Genomic DNA, 11,348 nt, shown 5'->3' with positions numbered 1-11,348 from the left:
TCATCTAAGGAAGATGTTCAGCCAGTTAGGCGTGAAGCTATTACCTTCAATTGAAAACTGACCACTGCTATTGTAATGTCTATATAAATCATCAATATTACATTTAACCTTTCTAATAAATCGATCAGAGTCCTCATCATCTAAGGCGCTGTTAATCCAAAATTTTGGAATCGCCAACTTATATCTGGGGTCGGGTGCCCCTAGGATCACAGTTATAAATAATAATCTATTTATCTTCTCAACATTTTTCCAATATTTATTATATTTGTACTTCATCAGCATAACCATAGCATTTAACAAACCTACACTGTCAGCACAATTTTATTGTAAGTAGTCAAAAAGCCCTGAGAGCTCCTTGAAATACATGTTCACAGTAGGATATTTTGTCCCAGATATCTGCATAGTTATGTTATAAAATAACTTAGAAAATTGAACAAAATACTTGACATTGGCTCAATCAATTGTGTTTGGCACACCAAGCCCACTTCTCCCCCAACTGACTTCAGCAAAGCATACCTCATGCCCCCATCCTCGATCTCTATCTGCTCAAATGCTGGTTGGATTTCTGCGCTACATCTAATATCATGTATGTAGAGTTCCATCGAATCAGAACGTCTAGTTGCAACATACTGAAAGATGAGATCTTGAGTTGTTTAGCTATTACCTTAAAATGGCAGTCGTTAGGGGAATCCCTCACATATCTCACAAGGCTCCAGACCTTAGTAATGAAATCATCAACCTCCTTCAACCGCTCAGAAATTATGAAGTTGATGATATGAGTATAACATCGAATATGGATAAACTAGTGTTCACAAATGATATCCTTCTTTATTATCATAATCTGGCTGAACCAATCAATGACAATGTCATTCGCACTGGCATTGTTAACTGTGATACAAAACACTTTTCTGATCCATCAATTCTTTATATAGTCATCCATCTCCTTTCCAATAGATGAACTCTTGTGATCAACAATTTCTTTGAAATTGATAACATGCTTTTGCAACGTCTACTTAATGTCAATAAAGTAGGCTGTAATATACATCTAGTCCATATTATGTATAAAGGTCCATATATCAGTCGTAAATGAAACTTTCTGACTAGTGGCAACAAATATTTCCTTTATCACAGCATTCTCCTTGGCATGCCTATTCAAACAATCATGTATCATTGTATACCATGAAGATATCAAAAATTGTGGCTCAAAAGTGTGCACAAATTTGCAGAAGCCTGCCTTGTCAACCCTGGTAAAAGTCATCTCATGATGATGATCATCTTCACAAGAACATTCCTCAACATCTTCTCATTGTATTGAGGATTGAAAGCTTTTTAATCTGTGTGCCATCAATGGCCATAAAAGTCTCATAACTCAACTTCAACTGATCAGTAGCTACTAACTCTTTGTGTTTGTTATACTACTGGCAACTCATAAAATGTGCTATTAATACTAACGTGCCTTGCTTCTTCAAATAACAATGGTATAATTGTCCACAACAATGGCATCGAGCCTATGGGTTCTTATGATCACTGGGAACTTTAGTGAAATGTTTCCATATCTAGGACATTTTTTTTTATTAGGTCGTGCTAGTTGATTGACCTCAATATTCATCAATTCCTCCTCTTTATTAAACATATCAATATTTTATAGATCTATTGAGAGTCAACTACTTGCGCAGGAGGTAGCTACTTTAGATGGGGGTCTACAATCTGAAGTACTTGTTGGTAATGCTAACGGCTATGCACCATCCTCTTATAGAGAATTGTGGCGAGATGTTGTAGCATTCGCTATAAATATAATCTGAAATAATTAACAAATAATCGTTATTTAACATGTTATAAAAATTATCTTCTTATTAAAGCCACATTAAAAAGGAAAAACATATGTGTTTAGTCACGTTTGTGGTTTTAAAAATAAATAAAACACAAAATCTGAACATCCGCTTGAGCCACACTCGAGTGAAGGCTCAAGCAAACAATCTGTATGAAGATCACTTGAACCACACTTGAGCGAAGGCTCAAACAAACAATCTATATGACTTCGCTCGAGCCACACTCAAGTGAACATTGAGCGGACGTTGTTTGAGGGGCACCATTCGATTTTTCCCAAACAAAATCCCACAAATCTCATGACTAAAACCCTAAAAATAGAAATCCCCAATTCAAACAATAAATCAACCAAAAAAAAAATTCACAAACAACTTCAACAGTTTTTAAATCTTAAATTATTCAATTAACAAATAATTAAAACCCTTATAACAAAATATAAGATGTAAGACTTACCTATACGGTGGGTCACGAGAGTGCAGGTGACAGGGAGAGAAGATGTTGGAGAATGAGAACTATAGAGGAGAGAGAGTTCCTATGTGAGAATGAGGAGGGAGAAGTGAAAACAAAATAAATAAGGTTTTTCATTTTGGACGTTCTTATGAATAAAACGACATCGTTTTACTTCAAACGAAACGACATTATTTAATTAGATCATTTTTTTTTTAAATGCTGTAGTTCGAACTGCATGTGGGCTCCTAACTTTGACTAAAGAGGCTGAGGAACTCCGACTCCAACTCCCATATTTGAAAATTTTGACTTCGTTGAAGTCACCACGACGTGGGAGCTTTTGCCCACCCTATATGAACTGGTTCAATTAACAAAGCTAGCATATACATATAGAATAATGATAGCCTTACCACTATTTTACCACTCTTTTACCACTTTTTTTAATTTTTTAATTTTTTTAAAAATTTTTCTTTTTCTTAATGATTAAGCAAATGACTACCACTAAAATTATATATTTTTAAAATTTTTTCTTAATGGCTAAGGATGTTAAAAAAATACTTAAAAGAAAATAATAAAAAAATAAATACACTATAAGTAATAAAATAGTGGTAAAAAAGTGATAAGTGTATCATTACCCATACATATAAGCATTGTCTTATATATAATAAGTTTCATGCTTTTTATCAATAATTACAGATCTGCAAATGCAAGTACGTACGTACGACAGAAGCATGCGTGCATGGTCACTTAATATGTTAAATTATTTCTGCATGCCTGATGATCAACAACATATAAAAATGAAGGACGATGTTAGAGTCATCGTTAGGCTTAAAATAATATTTTATTTTTGTTGTTTTTTTTAAAATTATTTTTTAATTTTTTTTAAATATTTTTAAAAAATATAAAAAATTTAATATTATATTTAAAAAAAATTAAAAAATTTATAATAATATTAAATAATTTTTTCTTAATCATTAAAAAAACATTCAGCAATGACCCCAGCAGGACCCATAAGCTGTGGCCGAAGCATTTTTCAAAAAGGAAATCTGCTCGATCCGCCCATCTTTGTCGTTTTTGGCTTTTGCACGTACGTATACGTGTCATGTTTGTCATGACTCATTGTACGCGCGTGTTATATATAAAGCAAGCTGGCCTGAAGGCTAAATCCCATCAACCAGTATATATATATATATATATATGTGTGTGTGACTTTTCAACCGAGGATCGGATTAAAAGAAGTGAAAGGAAGTCATATAGTTCTTGTTGATTATATATATATATACAACGCAGCATTTGAAAGTCTTTGGCGAAATGATCAGCATATTTCTAGGCCGGTTGCAATATATATATATAGTTAGACTACTAGCTAGCTATGGCACCATATTAATCCTGCTGCTAGCTCGGTCTTCAAACACTTTTTGTTCCTTTTTCTTTGCACTTTGTGTAACGTATTATGATTGATGGATGAGGGAGTTGTAAAGCACTTTTTGGCATGGAAAGATCTCGATCACTCCGTGTGATCAGAGAAATTCTATCCTAGAAATATAGATGCATGGACTGAAAGTTTGAGATTTGTAGTTCAGTTTCCATTTGGTTGGTCAAACATTTAACACTCACAGCGATCCAAAATCCCTTTAAGAATCATGTCTTCTACTTTGGGATTCATGAGATGGAACAAGACCAATTAAGTTACTGGGTCTACCTAGGTATAGAGGCGTGTGGACGTGGATCGATGGAGATGCGCAAAAGATTTATGGCCGGGGATATTGGTCATGATATATAACGACCCACGAAAGATTATATATATCATGTGGTGGTTATTTGTTTGTAGGGTCTTCTGCAACATAACATGCACTTTTTTCTTGCTATCTTTTTATGCAGAGAGAGAGAGAAAGAGACGATAAGGTGGCCCATTTTTGGAGAGGAATTATCGTGGGTTCGGCACAAGGACATGCAAGTGATAGATAGATACCTTAGCTATCAGAATAGATAGCAAAGATAGCAATCTGCAAGCAACCCACCACCCACTAAACTTTCATCAATCAACCTCTCTCCTCTCTCAGAGAGAGAGAGCACTTTCTAGTGGAGAAGATGCCACACTAGCTAGAGGAAAAAAAAAAAAAAAAAAAAAATAGGACTTCCCCACCACAATTACAGGCATTGCCATGTGTGCTAAAACTTACTTTTTAGTGTTTCCTGATCAATGCCCTACTTTACTGTTTGTGATTCATGAACTTGATAGAAGACGCCATGTATCTGCATTTTGGACCTTCTTTTGTGCGTCCTCCATCATTAGAGGGTAGAGACTATCCTACCCCTTTTTTATGTACACTCCAATAAGTCATTATTAAGTTCATTAATGAATAAAGCTACCGTGCCCCGCTCACCCCCAAATAAAAATAAATAAATTTAATGATTAAGACAGTAATTTTTAACCTATTGATATTTTTTTTATATTTTTAAAAAATGTTATAAAATGATAAAAAAACGAACAAAAATTTTAAAACAAAAAAATGAGAAGATGATTTTAAACTAACAATAAGATATAGCGGTAACATGAGACAGCACAGTAGATAAAGGTGATTCCAAGAATTGTAAGCGAAATCGACAGATAGTACGACTGGATCATATGCCTTTTTGTTTGGAAGCAATTAAAATAGCTTTTTTAAATGGAATAAGTACACTTTCTGAGAAGTTGTAATTGAGGAGCTCAAATATTATTCTGTTTACATTCAAAAAAGCAAATCATTTTCGCATTCACAGGATATATGTTAAAGGCGCGTTTCGCATTACTAATTGTACGATTACATACAATAAAATGAGAGGACGGCAAGGATGCCTAATGAAATTCTGATATTTAAATTAAAGAAGTAATTCTAATATAAATGTAAGAATGAATGTATTAATGTATTACTTTTAAGTGTTATTTATAAAAATGAATATATTAATCATATATTACTTTTAAGTGTTATCTACAGAAGTGTGGTAAAGGTGATGATGATCAACGTCCAAAATATATAATGAAGGCTCTCTGTATTAATTAGAGTAATTAATTTCCTAATTAGTCAGATATGCTGTCTATTATCCATAATATATATCAATAAGACTCATCTTTAGACTTGCACTCGACCATTGAGCTTTCATTACACTTGAGCCCATTCGCAGTGGGAACCAAATATCCCTTCCAATATATAATATCAATAAATTCTGTAATATATATATATATATTTACTATGACTTAATTGGTTTAAAATATTTTAAAGATACATCATATCAAAAGTTTTTGATTCATTTTACACCTCGTACCGCTGAATTAAATAAAAATTAAGCTGAGAAATACATCAAATTATTAAATTAATTATTTTTTAAAATCATTTTTCTCATCTTTTTTATATATTAATTTAAATGAGAATTAGTAGTTTAACGATATATATATATATATATATTTACTTTTATATATGTAATACACAACTTAATGGGAAATATTATTTAAATTTCAGTATTTATTAATACATAAAACCAGTGGAGGGTAGATGACTTAGCTATTTTAAAGAGTTATAAGAGTAATTATTTATAGCAATGGTGAGGATTTATAAAAGAATAACCCCATACTGTGAAATTTATAAAATATAGCTAGACGTGCACAAAATCTTCCTTCTTAATATCTTGCAATTGACTGCACTTTCAAAAAATGTGCTCTTCCACACCTTTAACTATAAAACAACATTTGCTGAGGAACTTCCTCATAAGTGTCTTCCAAACAATCTATCCAACCGAAGGCAAGGGAAAAAGGAAGATGATAGTATGACTACCATATATGCCTACCAGATGTGCTCACTCATATAATTTTATTTTTTATTTTTATTTTCTTAATGGTTAAGGATGTTTAAAAAATGATTAAATAAAGAAATAAATTCATTTGTACTATTGTACACATTTGGTAGTCAATCTGGAATTGTCTGGGAAAAAAACATGTCAATCGCAGTCTGTCATTGTTCTCATTGGAAGGATCATTACAAGGGAAAACATCTCATGACATACATGAAAGCCCCCTTTTTGAACTGCCACACAAAACACAGCAGCAATTGAACTTCGCATATAATTTACAAAGCCTTCAAAGATTAGAAAGCTAATGGTCTTCCTGTTCATACCTCCAAGCAAAAGGGAGAAAAGAAAATTCTTTTTGTACCCAACTTCCTGTCCTGTCTTTAATTTTGACTTCAACTGGTCCTCAAACTCAGTCTTGCCTCCACACTGAATCAATTCTAGCTGTTGAGTAGTCATTTCCCTCAGCTTTGTAACAGCTTGATGTGAACAACTCAAGAATTTATATATGAACTATATTAAGTCACCATATATGTCACCCTGTATCAACTAGAGCTTTGCCACAAGGAAGTGAGTCTTTCTTTGGTTTTTTGTTATGGGCAACAAGGAAGAAAGTGAGTCTTGCTGCAAGTTTTGCACTCTTGTAAAGATCGTCTCCAAGCTGGATAAACAAATCAAAATTTAATTAACAAGACCCACCACTTACCAAAGAAAATCACAAATTAAAATAAGAAAGGTACTTGATTGTGTAATCCATGTTCTTCTTAACTTTGTGACTGTAAATGAGGAAACAGAGATTTCTGGTGCCTGAACCGAAACAGAGAGAGTTGCTTTTAGGACACAGGAGTGAAACTTGTACATGAATCAAATAACAAGCTATGTTAAGCTATGCAGAATGTAATGGATTTTATGGACTGCTTTTTTCAATGTAATACAAAGTTATGAGGATAAAACAAATAAGGTTTGCATACCCAACTTTCAGAACCACCTAATTAATAGTTTCCCCGCAAACACTGCAACATAAACCACCATAACAAGCCATGGGAAGTTCCTCGGTTCCATAGCAGGCATCCTGAGTTATGACCATCCATGAAAAGCCTGCAAGAAATTATGTTCCTCTAGTAAACTATGTCTGTTGTACTTTTCCCTTAAAAGTTACCAAAGTTTACCCATGAACATTGTGAACTTGGTCTTTTCCCAAAAGAATTGGTATCTGTTTCCCAAAGGAAGTATTCTATACATATGGTGGTTGTACATGGGTAACCCCATGATTCATCTACAGTCCACATGGGCGGCCATCAGTGTAATTACTCCCCTCCAGTTATTTAACTGCACCAGTTAATTAAACATTGAGTTAATTAACTTCCTACCTACCAGCAGTTAATTAACCACCCATTAGGGAACTCTTAGAAAGAGTCTTGCATACATTGGTTAATAAAGGGCAGTGGACGAACAAATAAAAACCGTCTCCTCTTTCTACAATTTTATAGAGAAACCACTTGGGAGACCAGTAGTCTCTTAAGTGACATAGAGGTGCATTCGCAACAATTTGACATGAGCTGTAAGTCGAGCAGCAATCTGAGCTTGTTGGAATTCCACTCCGCTTGAGGAAAATTGAATTATGTATATGGGAAAGTTATTATACGAAAGAAGCACAGTTAAAATGCACAAAGGCACGATAAGGGAAACAGTGATTACAACCAACCCCCTTGTGGGTTACAGTAAAAGCTCAATCAATTCCAAAAACCAAGGTGCACAAAAGCTCTAACTAGCAAACTAATAAGTGCAAATTTGAGGTTGTAGTAGAAAATATTACTTTTAACTTAAGGCTTATAACTTGGAGCTTAAAGTAATAAGCTCTACTATTAAAAAGCTATTTATTGTTTGGAGTCTATATGTCTAAAGCACTTTCAAATATATTAGATTTGTTTGGAAACGAATTTAAAAAATACTTTTTGAGGTAAAAATGACACAAAAGGGTATATTCTTGATAGAAATAAAATATTATAATAAAATAACAACGAAAATAGTCTAATAAATTTTTCAGTAATTATAATGGAAAGAAAATATCTTCAACTATGCATAAGTGAAAGAGCAATATAATCACGCTCAATATTAATAACAATTTCACTAGATATCTCTAATTGTTGTATGCTTGAGTAATCATCTACTTCTTCGTCCTCCATTCTTCCAGGAGGTAGATAATCCTCATTATCATCGTATGGCTTAAACTCAATATCCTTTAATGCATGAGTTATAATAAAATTATGAATAACCATAGACTCCACGACAATTTTAACTTGCTTATGATAAGGAAAATTTGGCATATGATCTAAAATATTCCATCTATTTTTTCAAACTCCAAATGTTCTCTCAATAGTGCATCTGAGCGATGAATGTACATGATTAAATATTTCACGCATATCCATTGGTTGAGGACCATGATGAAAATCTGGTAGATGATATCGTTCCCTTATGTATGGTTCCATGTATTCGTTCATATGAAGATATCCAGCATCTACAAAGTAATATTTACCTGCATACAATTTAGTATAATAAATCAAAAGTAATATAAAAATCATTTATTATCTTATTAAAGTTCATTAATGTCATTCTTATTAAATTCAAACCTCTAGGTGGATGTGGAAAGTGCAATTCCTCCTTCCGAATAGCTTCCATAAAAATACATGTATCATGTGCGGTACCTTCCCACCCAACCCAAACAAAAGTGAAACGCATATGAAAAACATAAATTGTCATGATTTTTTGAATAGGTATGCCTTTCCTACCAATAAATGGAATTTGTTTTGTTAAAGATATGGTAACTGGCACATGGGTTTCATTAATAGCTCCAACATAATTTTTAAAGTATGGCCAATATCGCTCATCTTCACGAATTTTTTTTGAAACATCTTTAAATTCCCTATCAGTGGGGTTGATAATGTCAACCGTCATTTGTGAAATAAATATTAATACACTATTAAAATGCCTACTAATAGTATCTCCTGAATGTTGAAATCTTTCTTGCGCCATTCTATTCCCAAACCCATGACCTAATGTAATCAAGAAAATTCCAACCATTTCTTTGATAGTTATGTTTCAAGTACTAGTTAAGTTATATATTTCATTCAACTCTTTCCATAAAGTATGAAATACATATTTTTCCATCCTAGATTGTTGATGACATCTATCATGATGACCATTTAGAATCTCCATAACAAACTTATGACCTATATGCAAAGAGGTCCTACAAAGTTCCTTGAACATATATGTTGTGTAATATTTAGAAGCCATCATTAATTGTAATGCTATCATAAAGTTAATATCATCCTTTTTTTCTTCTTCTTCACCATTATTGACATCGTTTGTATACTCTTCAGTACTGTAACCATTATTCTCCATGTCTGTTAAATTCACAGAAATATGAAAATAATAATAATAAAAATGCAATGCTTAAGAACAAGCATCAATAAAAAAAATTAAAATGTTGTAAAAATTCACCTAAAAAATATAATAAAAAAATTTATTCTTAACAACCTCTAAAATAGTTCATTATAAAGCATTTAGAAAGAAAATACTAACAAATCTCCAAAATAAGATCATGATTGTCATTATTGATTTATTTATTTTTCATTCGTTTAATAAAATCAATCTGAAATGTTGGGTCCTTTAGGACAATAAATATTTCTCTATGTGATTTCGTAAAAGGTACTTCACTTGCATTCCTAAAAAACTCAGTCATTTTTTATCTTAACTAACTCTCGTACAACAGCCATAACCTCATTAATGCTACGGCCAGGTTTATCCAAGGATGATGTTGTAATCCGCTTTTCAAGAACATCACAAAGACGTGTGAAATGTTGATCAAATATTTGAATTCCTTTTTTCCTTCTCTTATCCTGGATTGTAGGTGTAACCCGTTTAAATTCTTTAGTTTCTAAATCTGCATGAATATCACCAGGTTCATCATCCGAGTCATCAATATCTTCTACCTCTAACATCAAATCGTTATCCTGATCAAATCATTATGCATCTTCAAAACCCAATCCGAAGGATGGGGCCCAAGTTCCCTCACTAGTGTTTTAAAAGTACTTTAATATAAAATTATCAAATAGGTAAGATTTGTCATTTAAGTACTTTAAACTATTTTAAAACATTTTTTAGACTTTCCACCGCAATCCCAAATAGGCTCTAATTCTAATACGGCACAACTTCATATACTTGAGGAATTCCAGCTTGATCCATTGACAAAACTTCTCTCACATGACATGGTAATCCATTCTAATGATCATGAATCCGATCTTCTCCTTGCGCTTTAAACTTGGCCAAAACACCCATCCGCTACTTGATTAACCACTGGAAACACATGGTCGAAAGAAAGGTCACTGGCACAAGCAGTTTAAAAATATTACCCTTAACATCTGTGTAGGTCTCTAGCAAGTTCTTGTGTCTTCTCATTATCATTAATTAGCATTTTAAGATACTGAATGCTCAAGTTCAAATACAAATTACCTAACCAAAGTCGACATTACTTCATTGGGGGACAAGAACACAGCAAAAACTGTCGCTGACTCTTTACAAAGACAGAGTATCTGCAAGAGAAACAATAAAGACATTACAAATTTGTTGAAGAACTCAAATCGTTTGCATTAAAATTAGTGGCAGTCCTTTCTTTTTATAGAAAAGAAACCCACAAGCAGCATCGTTAGGACAGGATTGAGTGACTAAAAAAACTAGACATAGCGAAAAAAGGTCTTTGAAGAATAGGGACATATGCAACATACCACCAATAATGGCTTAAACCTGCAAAACAAAACTATTTGATCCCAAGCTGAAAACCATAAATACTGAACATTATATAATTCTAATTGACTTGGTGTGCGGATCCAAATTAATATGTGGTATCAGTTATCGATTTTGAACATGAAAAACCCATGAAAATAAGAAAGAATGTGAAGAACAAGTGGGGAGGAGGGAAGGGAAAGCTAGTAATTAATGAGGCCAACTTAGCCAAGAAGCTCAGTATTAATACTGAGTAAAATAAATTCTATGCTATTAGTCTTTGATGTTGCATTATTGCATATATCTAACCGAGCCAGTTAAGGATTAGACAAATTATGACTCCAACATGTAAGGGACTCACTGAAAGTGTCTTTTGTTTAGCAATCCATAATTTATAGAATTTCTCATTTTCCAAAAATAAAGTATCCAAAAGATGGGAAATGGAAGAATGCATAATCTCGTTTCAC

The sequence above is a fragment of the Carya illinoinensis genome, chromosome 1 (assembly GCF_018687715.1).
Source record: "Carya illinoinensis cultivar Pawnee chromosome 1, C.illinoinensisPawnee_v1, whole genome shotgun sequence".
Lineage (NCBI taxonomy): Eukaryota > Viridiplantae > Streptophyta > Magnoliopsida > Fagales > Juglandaceae > Carya > Carya illinoinensis.
This window is presented reverse-complemented; position numbering follows the sequence as displayed.